At 42.2% G+C, this 25,340-nt stretch overlaps 1 protein-coding gene across 3 annotated transcripts in view; it reads left to right on the forward strand.

The window, feature by feature from the left end:
- The window catches only part of PGCKA1 (PDCD10 and GCKIII kinases associated 1), an 87,023-nt gene that overhangs the window by 38,648 nt on the left and 23,035 nt on the right, over positions 1-25,340 (forward strand). The window contains exons 1-2 of one of the 3 annotated variants that reach the window (XM_060655265.3): positions 4,022-4,075; positions 6,831-6,882. The exons of 1 other annotated variant lie outside the window; for it this stretch is intronic. The gene's annotated coding sequence lies outside the window, so the exon portion shown is untranslated. Of the gene's footprint in view, positions 1-4,021; positions 4,076-6,830; positions 6,883-25,340 lie in introns of those variants that run through there. One more of the 3 variants, XM_060655264.3, reaches the window with a different exon arrangement.

Here is a 25,340-nt window from a genome sequence, read left to right on the forward strand (position 1 = left end):
AGTCACAGAAGGACAAATGTAGCATGGTTGCACTAACATGAGATATCTAAAACAGCCAAATTCATAGAATCGTGAAGTAGAGTGGTGACTGCCAAAGGCCGGGGTGAGGGGGACCTCCAGAGTTGTTGAATTGGTATAAAATTTTAGTTTTCCAAGATGAATAACTTTTAGAGATCTATATAGTTAACAATACTGTGCTATTCTCTTAAAAATTTGCTAAGAGGGTAGATCTCATACTGTGTTCTTATAGTAAGTAAGTAAATAAAATCCATGATTTAATTCTGCACGTTTTATACACTAAATGCTTATATACCTTATGATCTCACTTTAGGGGAGGGGAGAAATGTTTATTTTATATTATTTTTATGTCTGATTTTTACCATAGCTCTTTGGGAGTTTTTAGGCAAAAATAGCTCACCACTTAAGAGTACCACTTCTCTAGGGTGACAATTTTCTTTATTTTTTAGTGCACGTTATACACACTGTGCTGTGATATGGTTAAGGTTCAATTAAAATAGGGGTTAGCCTATATAAGTTTTAGTGCAAACAAAAATGTGAATGAGAAGAATAAGGCTACACTTTTCGATGAAAGAATTGTGGGTGACTGTGAGGTATGGTTACATAATTGTTGACTCTGAGAGGCACACCGATGTGTTTTTCCATTTTTAACTCAACAAACATTTATTGGGCATCTTCTCTGTGTGTGAAATATTATCAAAGACCCAGGATAACCAAAAAGAATGAAAGGACGTCCCTAAAGCAACCATTGGGCCCTCCTGGGCTCAGAACTAGCACAGAGTTTGTTCAGTGAATCCAGGGTGCCAAGTACATCTGGCAACCAAAGGAAAGCTTTAGTGTCAGATCCAAAACGTCAGTGCACATGAGTAATCTGAGATTTTACCAAACAGGATTATTATAGTCAGTGAACAATACGTTCCTTGACTTCTTGAGATTGACTTTACCAAATTTGTCATGAGACCTTCTCTCCTCCTAGGTCTTCTTTTATTCTAAGACCAGGTTACATATCTTTAAAAAAGAGACAGAGAGAGAGAGGATGCCATGAATCTAAGGCCCTTGTGAATCTTTTATGTTCTTTGCATCTATTTTGAGGGAAGGTAAATATCAAGGCACTGTTTTCAGTACTCTCCAGGTGTTAACACATAAAATTGCCCTAACAACCATATGAAATGGTATTACCATTTGCAGTTTATGGATGAAGAACCCAAGGCAGAGACAGATTGGGTGATTAACCAACCAAAGCTAGGAAGTAATGGGAGGTTTGGAAGGGGCAGTCTTCATTTTTCTCTTTAATTCAGAGCCCTCTACCCCCCGCTCCCCATGTTAATGTCAGTATTGTCTGTAGTCCTAGCCACGCTCTTCTTTGGCATGTACTAGAGAGGATGTGACTGACTTGGCTCTGCTACCAAGATTAACGTTGGTCTTAGTACAAATCTCTAAGCGGCTTTGTAGGGCTTCTCTCCCCCCCCCCCCCCCGCCCCCACCAAGTTCTCAAGCTGACTTTAACCAACTACGATGGATAAATATTAACTTTTAGGTCAGCACCACCATGCGTCACAGGCCAGAGTCTAAATACCAGGGAACTTTAGTCTCTTCCTGTGTTCTCTCACATGGGCAGAGGAAGACAGAAATGCAGCCTCAGATGTTTCCCTGCAAATCAGCTAGATGGTTGTGCCACTTTGTTCATTCAGTATGATCACATTGTGTCTTTGTAGATATGTGGATGATACATTTTTAATAACCACGATAATCAGAGGAATTCCACTGTTGGTCATCAGATCTCTATGCGTTTGGGTTCACAAGTACAGATACATGTTCAAAGAAATACAAAATACAAACACACACACACACACACACACACACACTAAAGGTCAAGGGATCTTATAAATTATTTAATGCAAGCCTTTCAATTTATAAAAAAAAAAAAAAAGGAAAATGAAGGGGTGCCTGGGTGGCTCAGTCGGTTAAGCGTCCGACTTCAGCTTGGGTCATGATCTCATGGTTCATGAGTTCGAGCCCCACATCGGGCTCTGTGCTGACAGCTCAGAGCCTGGAAAGTGCTTCAGATTCTGTGTCTCCTTCTCTCCCTGCCCCTCCTCTGCTTGCGCTCTGTCTCTCTCTCAAAAATAAATAAACATTTAAAAAAATTTTTTTTAAAAAGGAAAATCAATACCCAAAATATTATTTACCAAAATCACATAGATGTTATTTTTGAAAAAGCAGTCCCATGTTAGCTCTCTATGTACTACTGCACTTTAAATTGTTTTAATTTTTCATCACAGCTATGTAGTAGGGTACAGTTAGAAGATCTCCTAGTTCTGCAAGGGTTCTCAGGAAAAAGAACAGGTCCCAGTTCTCCTGCTCCTTAGTTCCTCTTCCCCAGAGAAACCATTTTCAACTCTTAGCCTGGTATCATCTCCACATACCTTCATGGCAAGCAAGTATTGCCACCTCCTGATTGTGTTAGTTTGGGACATTGTACATGGACTCTCTCTAATGGATGATGAGAACTTAAGCTCTTTCTTCTTCTTATCCACACCATGCACAATCTGTTTCTATCCTCACGGTATAATTCTGTCTTGGTTTTAATTAGAAAAATATGCAAGGTTTACACTGACTGTATAGTTGACCCTTGATCAACATGAGTTTGAACTGTGCATGTCTACTTGTATGCAGATTTTTTTCATGAATAGAGTACTGTAGATGTATTTTCTGTTCCCAGTGATTTTCTTAAATTTTTTTTTTAATGTTCATTTACTTTTGAGAGAGAGAGACAGAGCATGAGCGAGGGAGGGGCAGAGAGAGAGAGGGAGATACAGAACATGAAGCAGGCTCCAGGTTCCAAACTGTCAGCACAGACCCCGACGCAGGGCTGCGAACTCACAAACTATGAGATCATGACCTGAGCCGAAGTCGGACATTTAACTGACTGAGCCACCCAGGCACCCCTTCCAGTGATTTTCTTAATAGCATTCTCTTTTCTCTAGCTTACTTTATTATAAACATACAGAATACAATACATATATATAACATGTGTTAATCAACAGTTTAAGTTGTCAGTAAGGCTTCAGGTAAACAGTAAGCTATTAGTAGTTAAGTTTTGGGGGAGTCAAAAGTTATACATGGATTTTCAACTGTACAGGGGAGCCAATGCCCCTAATCACTGCATTGCTCAAGGGTCAATTGTATATGCTATTCAGAAATGGGGCATATACTAAACTTTTTTTTTCTTGCACAACTTATCCCTGGAGTTAATAATTTCCTTTTTACTTGTTTATTTTTGTATGTTTGTGTTTCTTGAGTGTGTGGGTTTTTTTTATGTTTATTTATTTTTGAGAGAGAGCACATGCCTGAGCTGGGGAGGGGCAGAGAGAGAGAGAGAGAGAGAGAGAGAGAGAGAGAGACGTTATCTGAAGCAGGCTCCGGGCTCTGAGCTGTCAGCACAGAGCCCAATGCGGGACTTGAACTCATGAACAGAGAGATCATGACCTCAGCAGAAGTGGGACGCCTAACTGAGCCACACAAGTGCCCTTTGAGTATGTGTTTTTTACGTATTTAACTATCCATACAGTACTTAAATATTTACCAGTTGTCTAAATACTCTCTCAAGATGTTCCATGATTCTGTCAGTTTCATATGAGGTGTTGGGTAGAAGTCTCTCTCGGGGACTTCGGACCTGCTCATCTGGACTGGTTGTCCTCTCAGCCTGGTTATGCCGAGATCTCTTGCCATCACCATCTGAAAGAGTCCCTTCCCTTCTCTCCTGTGGTGGAGCTCCTATTTCCTAGATGTCATGCCTTACTTTTGTTTGTTTTATTCCCTCAACATTCATGGACCACGTCCTACAATAGCTTTCTAAGAAAAAGTATATGGAGGAAAAGATTATTTAAGGACTTGCCTGTCTAAAAATGTCTGTATTCTACTTCCCCGCTTGAATGATAGATTGCATAGAGACTTCTATGTTGGAAATCATTTTCGCTCAAAACTTTTTTTTTTCCTTTAGAATTTTGAAGACACTGCTCCGTTGTCTCCTTATTCACAATATGGCTGTTGAAAGGTATACCACCATTTCAATTCTCAGTCCTTTATATATAACTGTATTTTCTTTTTGGATGTTGGTTGAATATTCTTTATCCTAGTATTATGAAAGTTCACAGTAATATACCTCAGGTGTGGATTTATTTTCATTGTGCTGGGTATTTGGTGAGCCCTTTGAATCTAGAAAATCTACCCTCTAATTTTGAGGAATTTCCTTGAATCATTTTATTAATGTTTTCTTCTCCTGTGGGTGTTTTACTTCACTTTCTAGATCTCCTGGAATTCCTTGATTATTTATCTGCTTTTCTTATCCTTTTTCAACATAGATTCCTTCAACTGAGGTTCTTATATATGTGGTTATGTTTTTCATTTCTTAGAGTTATTTTGGGGGGGGGGTTGCTTTTTGAATGCCTTTTTTTTACAGCATCATTTTCTTGCTTCATGATGCCCTGTACTCTCTTATATCCATGAGTTTTTGAATAATAATTTTTGAAATTTTCTTTTGTCTCATAGTTCCCAGCTCCCTCTAGATTGTTTCCGGTTTTCCTCCGGCTATTTGATAGTCACTGATGTTCTGCTCACATGTAAGAGCAGGAAAGTAAAAACTGAAGTTCAGAATATGAAGGGGAGTGGGAGGGAACACTCACTGAGGGTCACTTGTAATAATGATCTGGCCGAGCCAGTTGCTGGGGAACTTCTAGTGTCAGTATCTTCAGGGCTTTCCCCATGGATTGGTCACATCCTCTAAGAAAACTCCTCTAAGCTCTTGCCTGGAGGGTAAGAGCCTGTCTGCCAGTGTGCGTTTGGGAGATGAGCGTGGGGAGTAGACTGTAAGAATCCTCCTATCTTGGTGGGATGTCCCACCCTGAACATTGCCCAGTACACCACCCCCCTCCCCAGTTCAGAGACCTTCTGGTTTTGCCCCCTCTGCAGGATAAACTTCCAGGCTCCTGCTGAGGTGCTGTCACGCGGGTGACAGTAGGGGAAGGAAGGGAGTGTCAGCTGCTTCTTAAACAGAGTTCAACCACTACCACTGCTCTGGCCCCAGCTTCCCCGCTGCCTGAGGCACCTGCTGCCTCCAGTCACCACCAATCGCTGAGCCTTTTGATGACCCTGCAGTGTAAACAGTGGTGCTCATCTGTCCACTTGCAGCTTCTGGCCTAGCTTTCTCAGGTCCACCGGATGAGTGGTCACTGTCCTCCTGCTTCCTAGCTTTCAAAATGCTGTCATTGTCACCTCTCCTGGTTCTGTTGTTAAAAAGATACATGTACATACACACATATAATTATTTTAGTTTTAATAAGATTTAGGAGTAGCCCAAAATTGAATAGTATTTTTTTTAACGTTTATTTTTGAGAGAGAGAGACAGACAGACAGACAGCACACAAGCAGGGAAGGCGCAGAGAGAGGGGGACAGAGGATCTGAAGGGGGCTCTGCACTGACAACTGTGAGCCCGATGAGGGGCTTGAACTCACAAGCTGCAAGATCATGACCCAAGCCGAAGTCGGCCACTCAACCAATTGAGCCGCCCAGGTGCCCAAGTGAGTATGTTGGATCCACTGTCTTTACCTGATGTCCTACCAACACATATTTAAATACAGATAGTATTTACCAACATATTACACCACAGAGGTCCAAGAACATGTAATTATCCACTCTAATTTGTGATAAATGACAGGATTCCAAATAAAAGATTTTTTAAATTGTTTGTCAGGAAACACAAAAACCTAATTCACCTGTGAACATAAATTCTTCTCTCTCACTGTTTAACATATAACTTAAAAATCATTCTAGGCGTTTTCAACAAACAACTACTTTATTGCATATCTGCTTGGTCCATGGCACTGTGACCCGTTCTGTAGAGCTTATAACCCTCTCTTTGCCCCTACCCCTCGACTGAGATTTATCATGCCACAAATGATTAAAGTTTAAGACTGTATTTCATTTATAAAATGGCTTGGGGACTTTTTGCAGGTAAGAGAAACTATTCCTTAAACTACAGATAGTGCCAAGAAAGTGAATGTTGGCATCTATTATCTGCCGTGCAGTCACTTTATCATTTTTTCTCTTTCCCCAGTGGGGTGCCACTGGCATTTTGAATGAGAAAAAATTCTGTTACGCTGGACAAGCCCAAGCGTCACAGTCTGGTCAGCACATAAACATTAAATGCCATTCGTGCCCTGTCACTGAGACACTAAAACACTAATCGCCCCATGTATTTCCAGATGTCCTTCCCGTATAGCCAAGTGTCCCCAAGGGGCAGTAACCTCCCTCCCCAGAAAGTCACGGATTTTTCACACAGTTCTTTGAAATGGATCCCGTTATGTTTTATAACATAGATCACAAAGCCTCTGATAGGTTAAATAAGTTCTTTATGTTCACCATAAGCCAGCACCTGGTTTGAAAATGAAGTCTAATTCCAAAGGTTGCTCTGTCTGTTAGCAGTTGCTGAAAGAGTTCACGGAGGTTGTATTAGCTTGGGCTGCCATGACAAAATATCAGAGACTGAGTGGCTTAAAAAATAGAAATTTGTGGGGCACCTGGGTGGCTCAACTGGTTAAGCACCCAACTTCGGCTCGGGTCATGATCTCACGGTCCTTGAGTTCGAGCCCCGTGTTGGGCTCTGTGCTGACAGCTCGGAGCCTGGAGCCTGCTTGGGATTCTGTGTCTTCCTCTTTTTTTGGCCCTCCCCTGTTCATGCTCTGTCTCTGTCTCAAAAATAAATAAACATTAAGAAAAAAAAAATTTTTAATACAAATTTGTGTTTTCACAGTTTAGGAGGCTAGAAAGTCCAAGATCAAGGGCCCAGGGAGGTTCAATTTCTGGTAAGAACTTTATTCCTGATGTGCTGTGGCTGTCTTGTTGCTCTAACCTCATGTGGCCCTAAGCTTGTGCATGGAGAGAGAGAGGAGAGCTCTCTGGGTGTCTCTTCTTATAAAGGCATGAATCCTATCAGACCAGGATCCTACTCTCATTTAACCTTAATTACTTCCTTAGCTGCTCTTTTTCCAAAGGTAGCCAAAATGGGGGGTTAGGGCTTTAACATATGAATTTAGAGGGAACACATTCAGTCCATAACAGAAGTTGAGGACTGAAAATACATCATTTGATTGGTGCTTGAACACCGGATGACCTCTGTACCGACAATTTTGGTATAGAGGTAAGGCCAGAGACCATATAGCAAGAAGCAGATACTCCAGGAAAATGTGGTGATGATCTGTATCTTAGGGCAGAGAGAGATGGGAGAGTGAGTGAGCAACACTCAAAGTTGAGAACCTGGTGTATAGTAGAGACCAAAAGGAGAGGTATATGCCGTCTATGTTTTCCTCCACAAATGGAAATTACGCACTCGTGTGTTAATGTGCACACATACGTAGCATTCCTGTCTTAATTGGGGCTGCTATAATAAATCACCATGGACAGGGTGGCTTAAACAACAAACATTTCTTTCTCGTGGTTCTAGAGGCTGGAAATGCAAGATCAAGATCCCAGCTTGGTCAGGTTCTTGGTGAGGGTCCCCTTCTGGGTTATGTGCTCACATGGCCGTTCTTTGGTTCCTGCACAAGACAGAGTGAGAGAGTGATCAATCTCCCATCTCTTCCTTTTACAAGGACACTCATTCTTTTTCTTTTTTTTTTTTAACTATTGATTTATTTGAATTTTTTTTCTTTGAATAGAAAGAGAGACAATGCAGGCAAGGGGCAGAGAGAGAGGGAGACAGAGGATCAGAAGTGGGCTCTGCGCTGACAGCAGAGAGCCCGAAGTAGGACTCAAACTGATGAACCCACGAGACCATGAGCTAAGCTGAAGTCAGACAGTGCCCCACGAGGGCACTCATTCTGCCATGCAGCTTCGCACTCCTGACTTTATCTAACCCTAATCACCTCCCAGAGACCCCCACCTCCAGATACCGTCATAGTGAGGATTAGGACTTGAACATATGAACGTGGGACACAAATATTCAGCCCATAGCACTTCCCTCACAGCTGAATTAGCACTGACATTTCAAAAAAGAGGAAGTGGCAGAAAGAGTAAAGATGAGGGACAAAGTGGGTTCTTGCTTGAAAATACTTCACCTGCATTGGATTATGTCCATCATGAGGCCATTTGAGAACAGGAAATGCATTCTTAATGTATCAGTTATCTATTGCTGCACAGTAAGGTATCCCCAAAGTAGTGGTTTAAAACAACAGTAAACATCATCTTCAATGGTTTCAGTGGATCAGGAATTAGAGAGTGGCCCCAGTGGGCATTTTTGGCTCAGGGTATATCATAAGGTTGCAGTCAGTTGTCAGCCATGGTTTTAGTCACTAAGGATTGACTGTTACACTTCCAAGATGGCACAAGTCCTCCTCAAGGGGCCTCTTTACTGCTTGTGTCCTCACAGCATAGCATCTGGCTTCCCTCAGAGTGAACAACAGGAGAGAACATCACAGAAGCCGTAAGGCCTTTCCTAACCTAGCCTTGACTTAATCATGTACCATCATTCCCGCCATATTCCTTTCATCCCACAGGACAGCCCCAGATCAGTGTGGGAAGGGAACTACGCAGGGACGCAGACCAGGAGGCACAGGCCACTGTGGGCCAGTGGGCAGGCTGACTACCCCACCTAATAACCGTTCTGCTGTAGTTTCTCACCTTTTACTGCTTAGTGAAGAAAGGACTTGTTTAAGAAGTGAAGGTTAACTAGATACCCTCTTCCCACGTGTGTCTAAGGCAGATGACTGAGGTCATGTTGACAGAGGCCAAAGCAGTAGTCACTCTTGGAGAGTCCAAGAAGTGTGAAGGAGCAGAATTTGGTGCCAGGAGGGTAAAGAAGGACGCTTGGTCCCAGAAAAGAGAAGAGAAGGTAGAGGCCCAAGGACTCCAGCCTCTCTGCTGATTCAAGACATCCAGATTTAAGATGGAATAGTTACAGGTGCCAAACTAACAGTTCCAACATTTGTTCAGTCCAAAGGCACTAAAATTGGACAATAGAAAGAGGTTATTCATTTCAATTCTGCAAACATTTGTATGTTTCCTCTAGGACAGGAAAAGAATAGCGATGGGACAGTAACACAGAGGAGGGAAGCTACCAAAGAGTAGCTAACTCGGCTGGGTACACAATTGCTTTGAGTTTTTATGGGAACCCAGTGAGGTCACTGCTGTTGTTTTCATTTAGTGGGGGTAAAATTGAACCTAGAAGATTTATGGTCAGCCACATAACCTGTTAGTAGGGGCCAAAATTGCACTTAACTTTAAAATAGGCCTTCCCAGCCTCTAAAAATCAAACTGAATTAGTTCGAGTATAGGTAAGAGCAGCCACAGGAAAGCTTAAGGTGGGTGAGAACTAGCCTCTCTCCAACATCTCCCCTCCCAAGATACAATGAGAGCAAGTCTCAGACCAAATTCCCCACACATGTATTTTTTTAATGTTTATTTATTTTTTTATTTATAAATAATATTTTAGATTATTTGTTCTTTCTTTATTTATTTTTATTAGGGAGAGAGAGAGAGCACAAGCAGGGAAGGGGCAAAGAGAGAGGGAGAGAGAACAGGGGAGGGGCAGAGAAAGCAGGGAGAGAGAGAATCCCAAGCAGGCTCTGCACACTGACAGCACAGATCCTGATGCAGGGCTTGAACTCATGAACCATGAGGTTATAACCTGAGCCAAAATCAAAGAGTCCAAAGCTTAACCAACTGAGCCACACAGGTGCCTCCCCAACACGCATGTATTTTTAAGCCACATTTACTAGCAAGCAGCCGCAAAGCAATACGTGTATCTGTTTTGTAAACTTGAAATGCTGGTTGTCTAACTTTTTAGGTTATTGTCCCACCACCCTGCAGAAAAGATCCTTGATGACCTGACAGTATTCCAGACATAGTATTCGGTTACTATCCTAGTCAGCACCAGGCAGCAGAAATTAGGGAATCCAATGGTGTGGGTCACAGGACCAGGAATCTGGCTTCAGACAACACGCCCAAGGGTGCAGAGTGTAGGCTTCTCTAGAGTCAGGCTCCCTGTTCATAAGGGGCCAGGGAAGCCCACCTGCAAACCTCAAGTCACCCAGCTGGTGTCTGTTTTTAACATTTCATTCCCTGATTGATAAGCCACAAATTTCACAAATGAAAACCCATTTATGCCATTCACTCACTCATATCTTAATCGGGGGCAGCTGGAGTTGCATTTGGGGTGGTCTTCCCGATTAGATACTAGTTGATCACCCCTGAAGTGTGAAATTTTTACTACCGCTAGGGTTTAATAAACGAAACATTTACATCATACTGTTTAGGGTGAAGTAAGCTATAGACATCAAAGCAAAAAGACCTGTAAATTCTCAGCCCAGAGAGTGGACACAGGCAGAGAGCTACATTGAGGACCGACACATACTATCCCGTTGGAATCCAGTACCGAATTCGATGTACAGTTACCTTCATATTGCTTCATGTGAAGCTTCTTAATCAGATTATAAAATTCTTGGAAAGGGTGGGTCATACACATACTTTTTTTATTTTTCCACAATGGCTATCACAGTGCTAGATACATACAGGTACATAGAGGTGTAGAATGTATACTTTTCCATTGTTAAAATCTATGGCAATATCTTACAAATGTTTGGGCCTGAGGATTCTGTATTTGCTTTGAAATTCTAAAGTGCCTCAATGGACCAAAAACCCGGAGACATCAAAACACCACCTGGCTCACTTGAAATGATCCAGTGCAATTTAGGACTGCAACGAATAATGGAAATGTTATACATTTTGTGTGGTTTTCTTTTTTTTTTTTTTTTTTTTTTTAATGTTTATTTATTTTTGAGAGACAGAGAGAGAGAGACAGAGACAGAGCCACAGAGAGGGAGACACAGAATCCGAAGCTGGCTCCAGGCTCTGAGCTGTCAGCACAGAGCCTGATGTGGGGCTCGAACTCACGAACTGTGAGACCATGACCTAAGTTGAAATCGGATGCTTAACTGACTGTGCCACCCAGGCGCCCCACTTTTTGTGTGGTTTTCTTTTCATGTCAATTCACAGCCTTGGTTCCAAGATATATTAAGCTTCATCAGGCGATAAGCATAACGTATGAATCCTAATATCTAAATGTAAGTGGCAATACCTGGCTTCGCTTCAGAATTTTTTTAGTTGAGTTTGTCCATTTCCACCAAATGTAATCCTGTCGATCATCAGCTCTGGGGAGACAGAAGTTAGTACTTGGTTTGTTTTTATTCCAGGTGTTGCTCGAATGCTAATAGTTGAAAAGCACTGTACTATTTGACCCGGAAGAGCTTTGACTAAAGGGATTTCCACGTTTTCACTCCTGTCCCCAGGGAGGAAAGGTATCTAGGTCCTTCTGTTTAACAGGTAATCACTGCACCTGGCAGCAGTTAGTGCTGAGTGTTTGGTTTTGTTAGGCAATAGCCCTCAGCCTCACGGCCAGGCCAGCCCGCAGCCACACCCCAGCCAGCAGGGCCCAGGCCTGGGTTTTCTGTTTGGTTTTTAACCATTGCACAACTGTGTAAAGTCCTTAGAACCTGCTAGGATTTTAGCCGTGGGATGTGAGCTTTTGGGGCGCCTCTGGCACAAAGAAAGGAGAACGGGCAGAACAGCCGCACTGTAGGTCTGATGAGGTCAAAAGCCTGGTGAGAAAATGCTTCAGGAAGAAAATGGTTTTTTGCAATGGCTCAGAGAGAGGAGGAAGCCCTTATAGATTCACTGAAGCGGTCTCCTAGGCAGGAAAGCTGCTGATGAGTTTAGGAAAGGAAGAGTTTGAGATTGAATTAGAAAGACTGATCCCGTAAATGTACTTTGCATTCCTTCCAAATTCACATAAAAGGACACAGGAGTATGTATGCAGTATTTAAAAATGCTGCCGTTGAAGGAACTATTCTCGTGAACAGTTTTAGCCCTGGTGTATATTATATAAACTCCACCAGAAGGGGAAAGCTTCCTCCTTGGTTCCAGCTTCAGTTTGCACATATAAATACACACACACACACACACACACACACACACTCATTTTAATATTATTAATTTCAAAAATTCAGTGTAGGTAATTTTGAATTTTCAAAAATTCAGTGTAGGTAATCTGGTTCAGTGCTCATGGTTTGAGATTTTAATTCTGACATATTTGGTTTATCACATTTTGAAATTTTTTCGTATTTGGTTTATCACATTTTGAGATTTTTTTCCATTTAGGATCTTTTCTACCCAGGAACCTAGCTTGAGTTTTTATGAAACAAGATGACATAGCAGCTCAGATTGAAATCACTGAGTTTGAGTAATGCTGAATTTAACAGGATGTTATCTAAAAACCTTATACCTTCAAGTGTTTCTAGACTAAATTCTGTGATTTCCCCAGAAACACATTATCAAATAGTCTTCAATAATGTGCCACATAAGTATATTTATTACAGATGTAGGTACTTTACATTACAGCCACTCTTTTTTAATATGTCTTGCTTTGAGACTCACATATTCCTTCCTTTGTGTGTTCTCCCCAACCATATGATTGTGTATTACTGATGCTATAAATATCTTCTATCTTTTTTAAAAATTTTTTTTAATCTTTATTTATTTTTAGAGAGAGACAGTGTGAGCAGGGGAGGAACAGAGAAAGAGAGGGAGACACAGAATCTGAAGCAGGCTTCAGGCTCTGAGCTGTCAGCACAGAGCCTGACGTGGGGGTCGAACCCACAAACTGTGAGATCATGACCTGAGCCGAAGTCTGACGCTTGAACGACTGAGCCACCCAGGTGCCCCTAAATATCTTCTGTCTTAAGGCGAGACTGACTCCTGGTTGTTCCCTTATGATCTCTGTGTGCAAAACGCTTAGTGTTTGCTGAAATTGCCTGTGGCTTGTCAATTAATCCTAGGTGTCCCTGAAATCTGAATAAAGAATAGTGTTTATAAATCTACATAAAATAACAGGACAAGTGAGATTTTAGAATCTCTGACTTCCTTGAGATTTGATCTAGTTAATAACCATCGCGACAGGGCCGTCCTTTTATTCTTGGAAGAAAATACTGTCTTCTAGAGAGGGAAAAATGGAACCAATTCAACCTGCTTATCCAACCACGTAGAAGACAGGAGGAAGGTGACCTCTTCATAGCTGTTTTGTCTGGACCCTATCCTTCAACTCCTCCTCCTAACCCCCGCCCCACCTGTTAACCTTGAGTTGATTTTGAAAGGAGGAAAGAATGCCTTGGGCTACATACAACATTTCCCTTTGAGTGTATGCCCCCTCACCCCCCATATACCACATCATACGTGCCATGCACTAAGTCCTTTAGTTCACTGAGCACAACAAACCTGTAAGATAGGTATTATTACCCCAATTCCTTATATTCAAAAGGTAAGCTAAGCCTTTTTATATTTATATTGTTTCACTTTGTTTTTTTAAAATGCTTTAAGGGGGAAAAAAAAGAAAGGATCTGAAGAGGCCCGAGTCTCAAAAGTAAGGATAAATGGTCTAGAGCACCACATTTTTCAGAGTATCAAAAACTCTTTAAAAGATTTTATCCTTTATCTAAACAGGATGCTCCCAAAACTGCTGCTGTCTGTGCTGATTTCACAGGAGGCAAATGAGTCTCCCTAACTTCTAGCCCATGATTCTGACGTAAAATATTGACTGCCAGAAGTTACCCCTTGGGTCCTTGCTAAAAGTCTCTGGTTACAAATTTGCCCTCACTTCCCCCCCCCCCCCCCCCCATATTTCTGGAGAAGAGATGGAAATGGTGATCCTGGGAAGCCAGGTGACAATCTTCCACAGACTCAAGAAATCTGAGCATGACTGGACTTGTTCTCAAACTCGCTTTTCGCTCAATCATATTTGGAAATTGCTTCTCTATGGGAAAGGAAGCAGCTTGCCTGACGGACTCATGTGTGTCCAGAAAAGAAAGGTTTGTTACGGAGATTCTGCCCTCATCTTAATGATCAACACGTAGTTATTACACATCTGCTGTAGTTGAGGCATTACTCAGGAGCCTTGCACGCAGTTAGCTCTATTCCTTAGGACAACCCTGGTAACAGTGTTGTTCCCATTCCACAGGTGAGGAAAATGCGTACTGCCTCAAAGTCATGTCACTTTCCTGAAGTCGTGTTCTCCCTCCCAAAATGTTAATATTCTACTGAGAACTTAAGGCCAGACATCCACCTCTTGAGACTGATTAACTCACAGCAGGGGAAATTGGGTCTTAGGGTGACTGTTAATTGGAGGTTATTGGTGTGTGGCTGAGAGAAAACGGCCTATGAAAAGCATTTGCCCTACGGGCTCAGGACCCTGAAACCTTGTGCTGGAGCCAGCCGGGACTGGCTGTAGAATTTTGGAATTTCAAAACTCTTGTGAGATGATATTCAAAATTAAATTGTATTAAAGTATAATTATATTGAAAACAAAAAAAAAAACTTCTATTGAAAACAAAATTAACAAATACTCAAAGCTCATCAGTTGCGAATTATTTTTCTGTTTTCTGTGCTGTTGAGGATATTTACATCTATTGTGTCTGTGTGGTAGAAATACCGTAAAATGGTTTACAGCTGTACGTCTCTTCCCAACTTTGAGTTGGGTGACTTAACCTCTGTCTCGAAATCAGACACAGGAGCATTTACACCATAGAATTAGCAAATACTGTAAGTCAGAGCTCAACTTAAGGTTTTGTTGCTCAACTACACTTAAGAATATGATAAAGGGGGCGCCTGGGTGGCTCAGTCTGTTGAGCGGCCGACTTCAGCTCAGGTCATGATCTCGCGGTCTGTGAGTTGGAGCCCCGCGTCGGGCTCTGTGCTGACAGCTCGGAGCCTGGAGCCTGTTTCGGATTCTGTGTCTCCCTCTCTCTAACCCTCTCCCACTCATGCTCTGTCTCTCTCTGTCTCAAAAATAAATAAACGTTAAAAAAAAATTTAAAAAAAAGAATATGATAAAGAGGGGCACCTGGGTGGCTTAGTCAGTTAAGCATCCAACTCTTGGTTTCAGCTCATGTTATGATCTCCCTGTTCTTGAGTTCCAGCCCCGCACTGGACTTCACATGGACAGTGCAGAGCCCACTTGGGATTCTCTGTCTCTCCTTGCTCTCTGCCCCTTCCCCACTCATGTGCGCACGTGCACGCACAATCTCTCTCAAAATAAATAAAATTTATTTTAAAAAATATGATAAAATGTTAACTCAATATGCAACATGGAACTTTGCTGAGTCTGTAATTGTTACATGGGAATAGCACAAAAAAACCCTGAAGAAATTTTTTCTTCCGGTGTTCAAAAGACTATTATTCTCTGATTCAGAAAAGAATTTGCTTGTGTCATTAACAGACATGAAATTCCAACACATGTGTTCATTGTTTCACTTTCGTCTACCTTGCTAAACAATGCTATCAACTAACATTCATGTCAGGACTATACTCGTTGTAGCCGCGAGTAAATTACTGATGGAAGAGTCTGGCAAAACCTTGTGAAAGCATTCTGTGAAAACCAGTTGCCTACGTGGAATTTATAATAAAAAGAATGTATTTTATTATTATATACAAACAGTGTTCCACACAGCCTTTATTTATGATAGACATGTTTTTCTATAGAACCAGTTGTTAAATACTTGCCAGAATAACACTGCCTGCAGGGCATAACTGGTCTGCCCCCTGCACCTGCCAGAACCACAGGGCAAGATTCAGGCCTTTCCCCTCCCGCCCCGAACACGGACACCATTTTAGAACATAATTGAAATAGTTACACAGCTTTTTATCCTGTTGTTAAAAAAGAGAAGCTAACAAGCATGCCGACTGCTCCTGGTATTGAATTTTCTGCAATAGTCTCCCAGCGAAAGGGAACACTGTCGAGAAATCTCTAAATACCCAAAACTAGGTTACAGATAAGCGTCTCCTGAAATGTCATGCATTGTTGCTGAGTGTACATGTACCTTTTTTTGCTAATGAAGATTATAGGACTCATTTCCAGCGGCCTCTGGCTTATGCAATAGGATATTTACCCCCTGAAGACAATAAGCTAATATACATTACGTGTTAGTATATCAAACTAAGGAAACATTAAGGATGGAAAAAAAATAATTTAAGCCAGTCTCACATTTACAGAGTCGAGTGAATTAAAAGCAGGTTAAGAGCTTATCAGTTTCTGATTCTGTTTTACTTCTACCCTCTACCACCCTCTAGAAATGCGCTAGAAATCTGTGGATTGTCACGAATATTTTTATTTCTCAGTTACTTAAACCAACTTTAATTGGTTTTGGACTGTTTCTACAAAGTGTGTTTCTGCATAACATCTCACACGATACAAGGTGGGGCTGCCCTGTTGATTTTAGCTTCCGAAGAAGCAAGTTTTCTTTGACCGAACTTTATTTTCTTTGAGCAAACTTTAATATGCGAAATTTAGAGAACTACCGTCCTTTTCACCTTACTATTATGAACATCTAATATTTACTAATGAAAAAAAGATGAAGTAAAGTAGGTAGGAAGGAAGGAAAAACAACAACTAGGGCCCTTCCAATATCTTGTGGAAATTGCTTAGATAGGATGAGGAATGCTTAAGTAGAGGGATAAAAATGGCTGCAATATAAATTTGACTTAGGTTTGAATGATCATCTTAATGGAGACAGAACAAGTCTGCAGAGTTCTTTGGTTCTCTTAGAAAAGTAGGTGGATTGCCAAGTAAGGGTGGGAAATACTTACAGTGCACATTTTCCTGGTGATTATTAGACAGAATTGTTTTTCTGGTTTTATGATTAAGACTATGTCAGGTTCTTTGTTTTCTTGGGATGTACATTTTACCTAATTCATCACAAATAATGCTGAAAGGAAACCCTGACAAAGTGTTTGTCTCTTTGGATTTTGTCGGTTGGTGGAAAGCAGTGTTGATTGATGTTTGCTTGTTTGTTGGTTGGTTGGTTTTTGGTGACATTTAAGGAAGCAAGATGAAATAAGTCCATAGAGAAGTAACAGTCTTTTTTCTTTATTGGAAATCACTGCTCCAAGAAACATACAATTTAAATCCTAAATCATTGGCTGCAGTCCACACGGAATAGATAGAGAATCCTTTTCCTGCCACACTGGCGATTTGACATCATCAAGAATTTAAGTCCCAGGAACTGATGTTCAGGAATATTCTGGGCATCCATTCTAGTATGGCCACAGTTGGGGCCTTGACCGGAGTCAGGTGTCTTCTTAACCTTGAAACCCTTCTTTGAACTCTACTTTTTTTAAACCGATGACACTGCCCTGAATGTAATAGCATGAGGCCAGATTTTTAGGGTCATTTGACAAATATTTATTGAATACCTGCTACTTTATGGCATTTACATTCTAGCATAGAACAGCATAGAAGCAGGTAAAAATCCGTTCCTTTATTCATCAAAAAAAGTTTGAATGCCTTTTGTATTTCAGGCACTCTTCCACATACCAAAGGCTCAACTGTGAAAAATTCAGACTTTTGTATGAGATGTGCAGAGCCTGCAGTGAGAGCTAAACCAGCCTAGAGGGATCCAGCACTCTTTCCTTTCTAGAAGAGGCCGAGATGGAGTGAGAAGTCACAGTCAGCCATTTAATATAAATACAAATATCTATAAATATAAATATCTCTTTCCAGGGAAGACTGTTCATATGCAGTCTCAGTTAAAATTCCCACAGTGTAGGGGCGCCTGGGTGGCTCAGTCGGTTAAGTGTCCGACTTTGGCTCAGGCCGTGATCTCATGGTTCGTGGGTTCGAGCCCTGTGTCCGGCTCTGTGCTGACAGCTCAGAGCCTGGAGCTTGCTTTGGATTCTGTGTCTCCCCTTCTCTCTGCCCCTCCCATGCTCATGCTCTGTCTCTCTGTCTCTCAATAAGAAATAAACATTAAAAAAAATTTTTTTTTTTTAAATTCCCACAGTGTAGGGGCACCTCTGTGGCTCAGTCTGTTAAGTGTCCAACTCTTAATTTCAGCTGAGGTCATGATCTCATGTTTCCTGGGTTCCAGCCCTGCTTCAGGCTCTGCTTGGAATTCTGTCTTTTCCTCTCTCTCTCTGCCCCTCACCCACTCACACTGACTGTCTCTGTCTTTCAAAAAAAATTAATAAACTTAAAAAAAAAAACTCCCACAGCATAAACGCATGAGCTGTGTTTGAAATAATTGAGGATTTCTTCTCATTAACCTGACAACCTCCACCCACCGTTGTTTCGGGGATTTTTGCAGATGGGGCCAGGAGCCATAGTGATGCCAAGAGCAGGACAGGGAAGAACAGGAAGTGGAGAAAGGGTAGGAAATGGATTTCAGTGGCCCTTTGCCCTTCCCTCAGGCTCTTCCCTTAAATACCCTCTGCTTGTTTTCCTCTTCTTTCAGGTCTGCCCCAACTAAGGTGTGTTTGGTCAAAAGATCAGTAAGTCACTTTATTTTGATTCCACATTTACCGTGAACTTAAAAAAAATCACTATTTTAGGACATATGCCCTGAGAGATAGGAAAGGGGCATCATCATCATCATCACCACCACTTTATGGGTGAGGAAATTGGTTTCCTCTCCATGAGCGACTTTGCCGAGTCCACGGTTAACTGTGGCAGTACCATGACTAGAACCATGTATCTGGGGACCCAGAATCCCAGTAGAGTGTGGCCCCTTCAGGGTCTGTCAGAGCTCAAGTCCTGGCTCTACTGCTTGCTTGTCAGCCAGTATAAGGCAAGTTCCTTAACGTATGTAATTTTTGCCTTTCCCCCTGTTAAATGGGCTTAAAAATAGTACTACCTCCCAGGGTTGTTAAAAGGGTAAAATGAGACAATGGACATAAAGTGCTTGACACACAGTAAGCACTCAATGAATATGTATTATTATTATTCTATCATGATTACTAGGCGCTAAATCAGATTCTGTGATTACAAAACTGAGTAAGACACAGCATCAGACAGACAGACATCTTAACTGACCACGTGGCCATGAGATAGACTTACAGTGACCAGTTGGCACGGTGCACTGATGTGCCAACTCCATTTGGAGTTGGGGACCAAGGGTCCAACAGTCCTCACAGAGCAGATCACGATGAGACTTTGATCTCAGAGATAGAATTTTGCTCACCTTGAAAGGTTGAGCCCAACTCAACAGATGCGCTTATATTAGTTATCCATTGGCTGCGTAATCATCCCCAAATTAGCACCTTAAAACAAGAAACGTTTGTTTCTTGTTTCTGTGGGTCAGGAACCCAGGCACCGCTTAACGGGGCATCTCTGGCTGAAGGTCTGTCATGAGGTTGCAGGCAAGCCGTCGGCCAGGCCCGTGGTCATCTCCAGGCTGGACAAGACCAGGAGAATCTGTTTCCACGCTCACTCAGGTGCCTGTTGGCAGGCCTCCAAAGATCCACTTCCAAGTTTGCTCGCATGGTTGCCGGCACCCTTTGGTTCCTCCTCACAGACTTTGTTCATCCTGGAAAGCTGGAGTCAGCATTTTTTCTATAGAGGGCCAGATAGTAAATATGTTAGACTTCGCGGGTCGTTCGACGTCCGTCGCAAGTATCGGCCCTACTGTGTGGCACAAAAGCAGCCGTGGACAAGTCATGAATGAATGGGTAGAGCTGTATTCCAATAAAATTTGATTTACCAACAAAAGTGGCCTAAACCCTGCTCTGGATCTCTACAAGGACAGCAGCATGATTTAGCAAAAATTATACTGATGGCCACTTAGCTTCTCAGGACCTCAGTTCCTAATCTGTTAATACAACTGGGTTAGATTAATATTTTTTCTTGGGGACTTCCCAACTCACAAATGCTGTGATTTTAACTTTAATTTTTATTCATAGCCATTTAATAGTCATTCGGTTGTTCTCTCTGTCTCTGTCTCTCTGCTAAAATCAGTTGCTTAACCAGAGTGTCAAAATCCTTTACAAATGTCGCTTTAGAATGGAAGAAATTTAAAGGACAACTTCACTGACATGTTCAAGTTCCTCCTATTACCGCAGGTAGTCGCTGTGACTCATGGTATGGCAGGCCAGCTTTGGAGCAGAGAGTGATAGGCTCTCGGCTGCACGGCTCTTGCCTCCCTACATGAGAAAGAAAAGCCCAGAAGCTGGAGGTCCAGTAGCATCATTGCTACTGGTGATTGATTGTTTACCTGTGCCCATTTGAAGTCTGTAATCCAGGGGCACCCAGGTGGCTTAGTCGGTTAAGTGTCCGACTTTGACTCAGGTCCCGATCTCACAGTTTGTGGGTTCGACCCTCGCGTCAGGCTCTGTGCGGACAGCTCAGAGCCTGGAGCCTGCTTTGGATTCTGTGTCTCCTTCTCTCTTTGCCCCTTCCCTGCTCACGTTGTCTCTCTCTCTCAAAAATAAACATTAAAAAAAAATAAAAATAAAGTGTATAATCCATAAGATATCAGTTATTAAGGTTCTTAAGATACAGATACTTAAGGAATCACAAATAGTGAAATCTCTACAAGAGGTGAGAGTTGACCCCCAACCCAAGAATTTCTCTTAAGGTAATTCTTCAGAAATCTGTCCCTGATGTTTACTTTTGCATTATACTTAATGGTTAACTTACAACCTGGTTTTTCTGGAAGTATAGTATAGGATCATCATCTCTCAGGCAATGAAAGGGACCCGGTTACTTAATTTTTGTTGTTTTTGAGGCTTTCAGTATATTAAAGTAGTAAAATAATAACAAAGCAAGATTATAAATATTAATATTTTAAATGCTTACATGTACAAATGTGATCTTGCACACAATCATAAAGGTGATAGAATTTTCCTATTCTCAAGATTAAGTATTAATTCATAGGGAACTACAAGTGAATTGTTACAGCAAAATAAGACTGAAGTTCAAAGCTGTGTGATGAACATTCTTTCAAGCCTGTGAATATAGTTCTGGGTGTGTCCTTGGAGATACTTGTCAAGAGTCTACACTTGAGGCCCTTTGTGAATGGGAAGGCCAAGTTCGTTGACCTCCTGTATCCCATATTCCCTGCCTACCCCCACAATAACAGGCTTGGTTGCGTACATCCTGTCATGTTAAAGACTCCATGGTGTTAATGAAAAAAGCTTAAACTCTGAACCCTTGCCTACCATTTACAGTTATGAAACTTACGTGAATTAGTTAAGCTTGCTATTCATGAAATGGAGGTAGTAGTACGTACTACACAGTGTTGCTGGGAAGAAAATGGGGGTAGTGAGTATATAGTATCAAACACATAATGGATGCTCCAGTGTCAGCGCCCCCGCCCCTTTCTTTCTCTTTCTTTCTCTCTTTCTCATGCATCAGATCCAGAGTCCCAAGTTGAGTTTGGAAATGTGTTGAGGGTAATGCCTGCCAGAGCCCAGTGAAGAGTCTTGTGGCTCCCACGGCCCTGAGCTCCTGTTCGCACATGTACCGACAGTGCTACAGCTGCAGGGACTTGGCCCCGGGGCTCTGCCCCCCTCATCCTCTCCTGTTCCCCTCACCTGCCCTTGGTAGAGGAACACATGCGAGGCAGTTTGCACATCTGACACAAATCTCTTATGCCACGTAGGTGAGCAAACTGAGACAGAATGAGACTTTATAAATAGAAAACATAATATTCAAAGGGCACTGGAGCGCCTACCCACGGATACATCCGTGGGATGACTGTGCCCCATTCTGGGGCCCCTGCTGCCAAGAGAGCCATACCTTGCTGCCTCCACCGGAAAGAGCTTGTGCCACAGAGAAAGAGAGAAAAGATGAACTCAGTAGGAGTTACAATCCGGGTCTGATTCTTGGGAATCTGTTGTGTGCAGTGTCTCTAATTATTGGGGAAAGGAGAATTTTTGCCTGGGACAGGTCATTGCTAGGCTAATTTTTCTTGCTCTTTTCCTGCACTTCTGAATCGGAACAGTCGTGATGCTGATGCCTCTCAGAGCCAGCATTTCCTGGTTTGTGATGAAGAGGCTGTCCTCTAACTGCTGGGTCCTATAGGTCCTCTTTACTTCGTGTCAGAAGAAAATTTTAAAAAGGAGTGGCAAGGAAAATCAAAATCCTTTCACCCAGTATAATTATGTCATGTTTATAGTCAGCACTGTAGACTTTGAACTTGGAAACTGCAAGGAGGGTGACTTTTACCAAAAATGGAAAGTTCTAGAAATATGAAGCGTTGGCGAGGAATGGTTAATTATCTGGCTGAGGTTCACTTTTGGAATAATTTACACCATTTGTAACAATCATTGTGGACCTTATGTATTGTCACGGGAAAGGCTAGAAACAAAATGTTCAGTGAGAGAAAGCATGGCGTGAACTTATTTATATTACGTACTGTGTAAAATCTCTGTATAGATGGACATAAACCACAACAAATCTGGGGAAAAAATGAACACATAGCACATGGGTAGGTTGCTATGATCATTGCTGACATTTTTTTTGCACTCTTTTCCCAAACTTTGTGTGCTGATACATATGTGTGCATGTGTGTGTAGCATTATATCTAGTTTTATATATGTACGTTATATGAATATGTATACATACAAATATTTGTACATATCATTTTTTAATGAAAAATTTCTTTAAGCATTTGGAAAAGATTGGGGATATTTGTGAACAAAACAGATGCAAAAGCAAACAAAAAAAGTTTGAATGCTTAAATACAGGACTTAGAATTTGTACTGAGGACTAAACTTTAAAATCCATCAATACACGAACTAGCTAATGATACATTCTATACTGCAGATGATTGTGCTTTACTGACGTAACTCAGATCTTTCTTTTTTTTTCTGTAGAGATTCTAGATATAAATCATGGTTTTGGTGTGGGGTTTTATTTTTGTGGGTTTGTTTTGGTGGGGTTTTTTGTTGTTGTTTTTTGGGTTTGGGTTTCAATGATATTCCTCTTTGATCACGGCTTCACACAAGGAAAAGATACTTCCTTGTGCGAAATCCTGGTTAACTTCTCATAAGCTCAGACCACAAAGGGCCCCTGTGTGAGGACGCAGGAATTCCTCTGGAATACAGGGAAGGCCCCCAGCTGAATCGTATCCAAGGAAGATGTTGCAAAGCTTGCAAAGCTTGTTGGAAGAAAGGAGCCCAGCTGGGGATCTTTTCTCTCTATTCAGATATTGGCCCTGCCTGGGGGTGGGGGTGGGGGAAACCCATAAAAGAGAACCCGAAAAAAAAACAAGCCTGAATGCACTTACAAATTACAAGGAAAAGTTACTTCTTGCACCCGGGTGTTGATGCCAACTTGGGCTTATCATATTTCGAATTTAACTCCACTTGGAAACTTTGTTTTCCTTCTCATGGAAGTTGAAGAAGGTAACAGAGATGGAGACTGTCCACCAGTCTAACTTAGGGTTAGTGTAAACCCTAAGCAAACACCTGTGGAGAAGTGAAGGGCTGGCTCAGGTCACCCAGGCCACCTCTGCTCACTACCACTGGCCTGGGCCCACCCATGAGACCCACACACTGCCCCCAGCTGTCATCATGAACTGCGTGTTTCATCCCATGGGGCCCTGGTGTGGCATTCCCCATGGAACTCTGGCCCGTCCCCGTGGGTCTGTGTCCCACCATGCTGTCTCTCCACCACCCACAAACCTTCCTGCCAGCCGCCTTCCTCCCGTCCTTCCACTTCTCTTAGACCCTGGGAGGATTTATAGGACATACAGTACTTGCCGGTGGGTCTGGCATGTCCTGGGCTTTCGGCAAATCTCATTGCCCTTCCTGTTCCTTCCCTTTGCCCCGCTTTGAACACAAATCCCCCAGGGTGCCTGGGTGGCCCAGTGGGTTAAGCCATTAAGCATCTGACTGGATTTTGGCTCAGGTCATGATCTCATAGTTCGTGAGTTCAAGCCCTGCATCTCTGCGCTGACAGCATGAAGTCTGCTTAGGATTCTCTCTCATCCTCTCTCTCTTCCCCTCCCCTGCTCTCTCTTTCTCTCTCAAAAAAAAAAAATAAATAAATAAACTAAAAAAAAAAAAAAATTCCCATGCTGTTGTAGGTACTTCATTTCCTGGTCAATGATAGATCCTTTAACAAAAGCCAGGAAACCGGGTCGTGATGAGAAGTGAGGAGGGCCAGCCCTCTCCTTCACATGGGGCCCTTCCTGACCAGTGTGCTTATTGCCTGTTGGGGATGAAGGACAGCGAGAAGAATGACAGCCGCCATTTTTGTGTTTCTGCCACCTGCTTAGCCTGATCCGTGCTTTACCTGTGCCCCTCACATCTAAAAACCACATAAAGGCCCAGAGAGGTTGAGAGATTTGCTCGAGGCCACAGAGCTAACGAGTAGTGGCACCAAAATTCAAACTCAGGAGTTTCGGAGTTCTGCAGAGCTCTTTCTTCCCTCCTCCCACTGTGCAAAAGTGCTTTCCCAATGACTCACAGAGTCTGGTCACCAGTAGCATTTGCTCTCCAACATCTGTGCGTGGTCAAACAGTATCAGGAGATGCAAGAAATACCCCTTCCTCGCTCCCCAAGTGGCTCCAGATGAAAACAAAACCTGTAACAGAGTAAAAATTCCTTTCCATGGACAGATAACTTAGCTGGTTAAATATCAAGCTCTTCAAAGCTCTATTTACTAATAGACCCATGGAATGTGATCCCTTCAGGGGTTTAATGTACTTGAAAAGCACTGTAGGAATCACCATTTAAGAACCTCCAGACCAGCACCATCCAATAGAACTTTCTGCCACAAGGAACATGTTTTAGGTCTTACGTTGCCCAGTATGGTAGCCACTAGCCACAGGTGGCCAGTGGTTACCATGTGGACAGCACAACTCTAGAAAATTCTGAAAGGCTCATTGCTGGTGCCCACATTTTCATAATACTTTGCTTATAAGCTCTATTATATCACTGGATCATAATTATTTGTTTACGTTTTGCCTACCTCACTAGGTTATAAGCTTTACGTCTTATTCATTCTGCTGTGATCATCTACTGGCACATGGCCTGGCCCACAGTACGAGATGTTGAATAATTAATGTAGGTTAAGAAAATGGATGTGACTCAGCTCTTTCAAAAGCATCTTTGTTACTTCTTGCTCTCGTCTGGTGTACCCTTTCTCGAGATTTTGCTCTTTACGACTAGATCGGTTCCCACATCTTCATACGTGGGAGCCCTGACTGCTCACTTGTGAGCACATTTTTTCTTTCCTCCAAGGAAAACACTTTTTTTTTTTTTGAAAAAGCACTTTTTTTTTTAGCTGATTATTTTGGTTATTTGTTTCTCTCAATGAATGTTTCTAGCACCATGTCTTGATATTCTCTCAGTTTTAGACGTTATTCCGCTATGGAAGATGATTCGGCTTCTACCCTCTGCCCTACCGCACACCAGAAATGTTCCCAGTCCCTGCTGCGCACCCCCTCCAGTCTTAGTTTGGTGAATACCAAGTATCTGTTACAACTCTGTAAATGTTCTT

The sequence above is a fragment of the Panthera onca genome, chromosome B1 (assembly GCF_046562875.1).
Source record: "Panthera onca isolate mPanOnc1 chromosome B1, mPanOnc1 haplotype 2, whole genome shotgun sequence".
Classification (NCBI taxonomy): Eukaryota; Metazoa; Chordata; class Mammalia; order Carnivora; family Felidae; genus Panthera; species Panthera onca.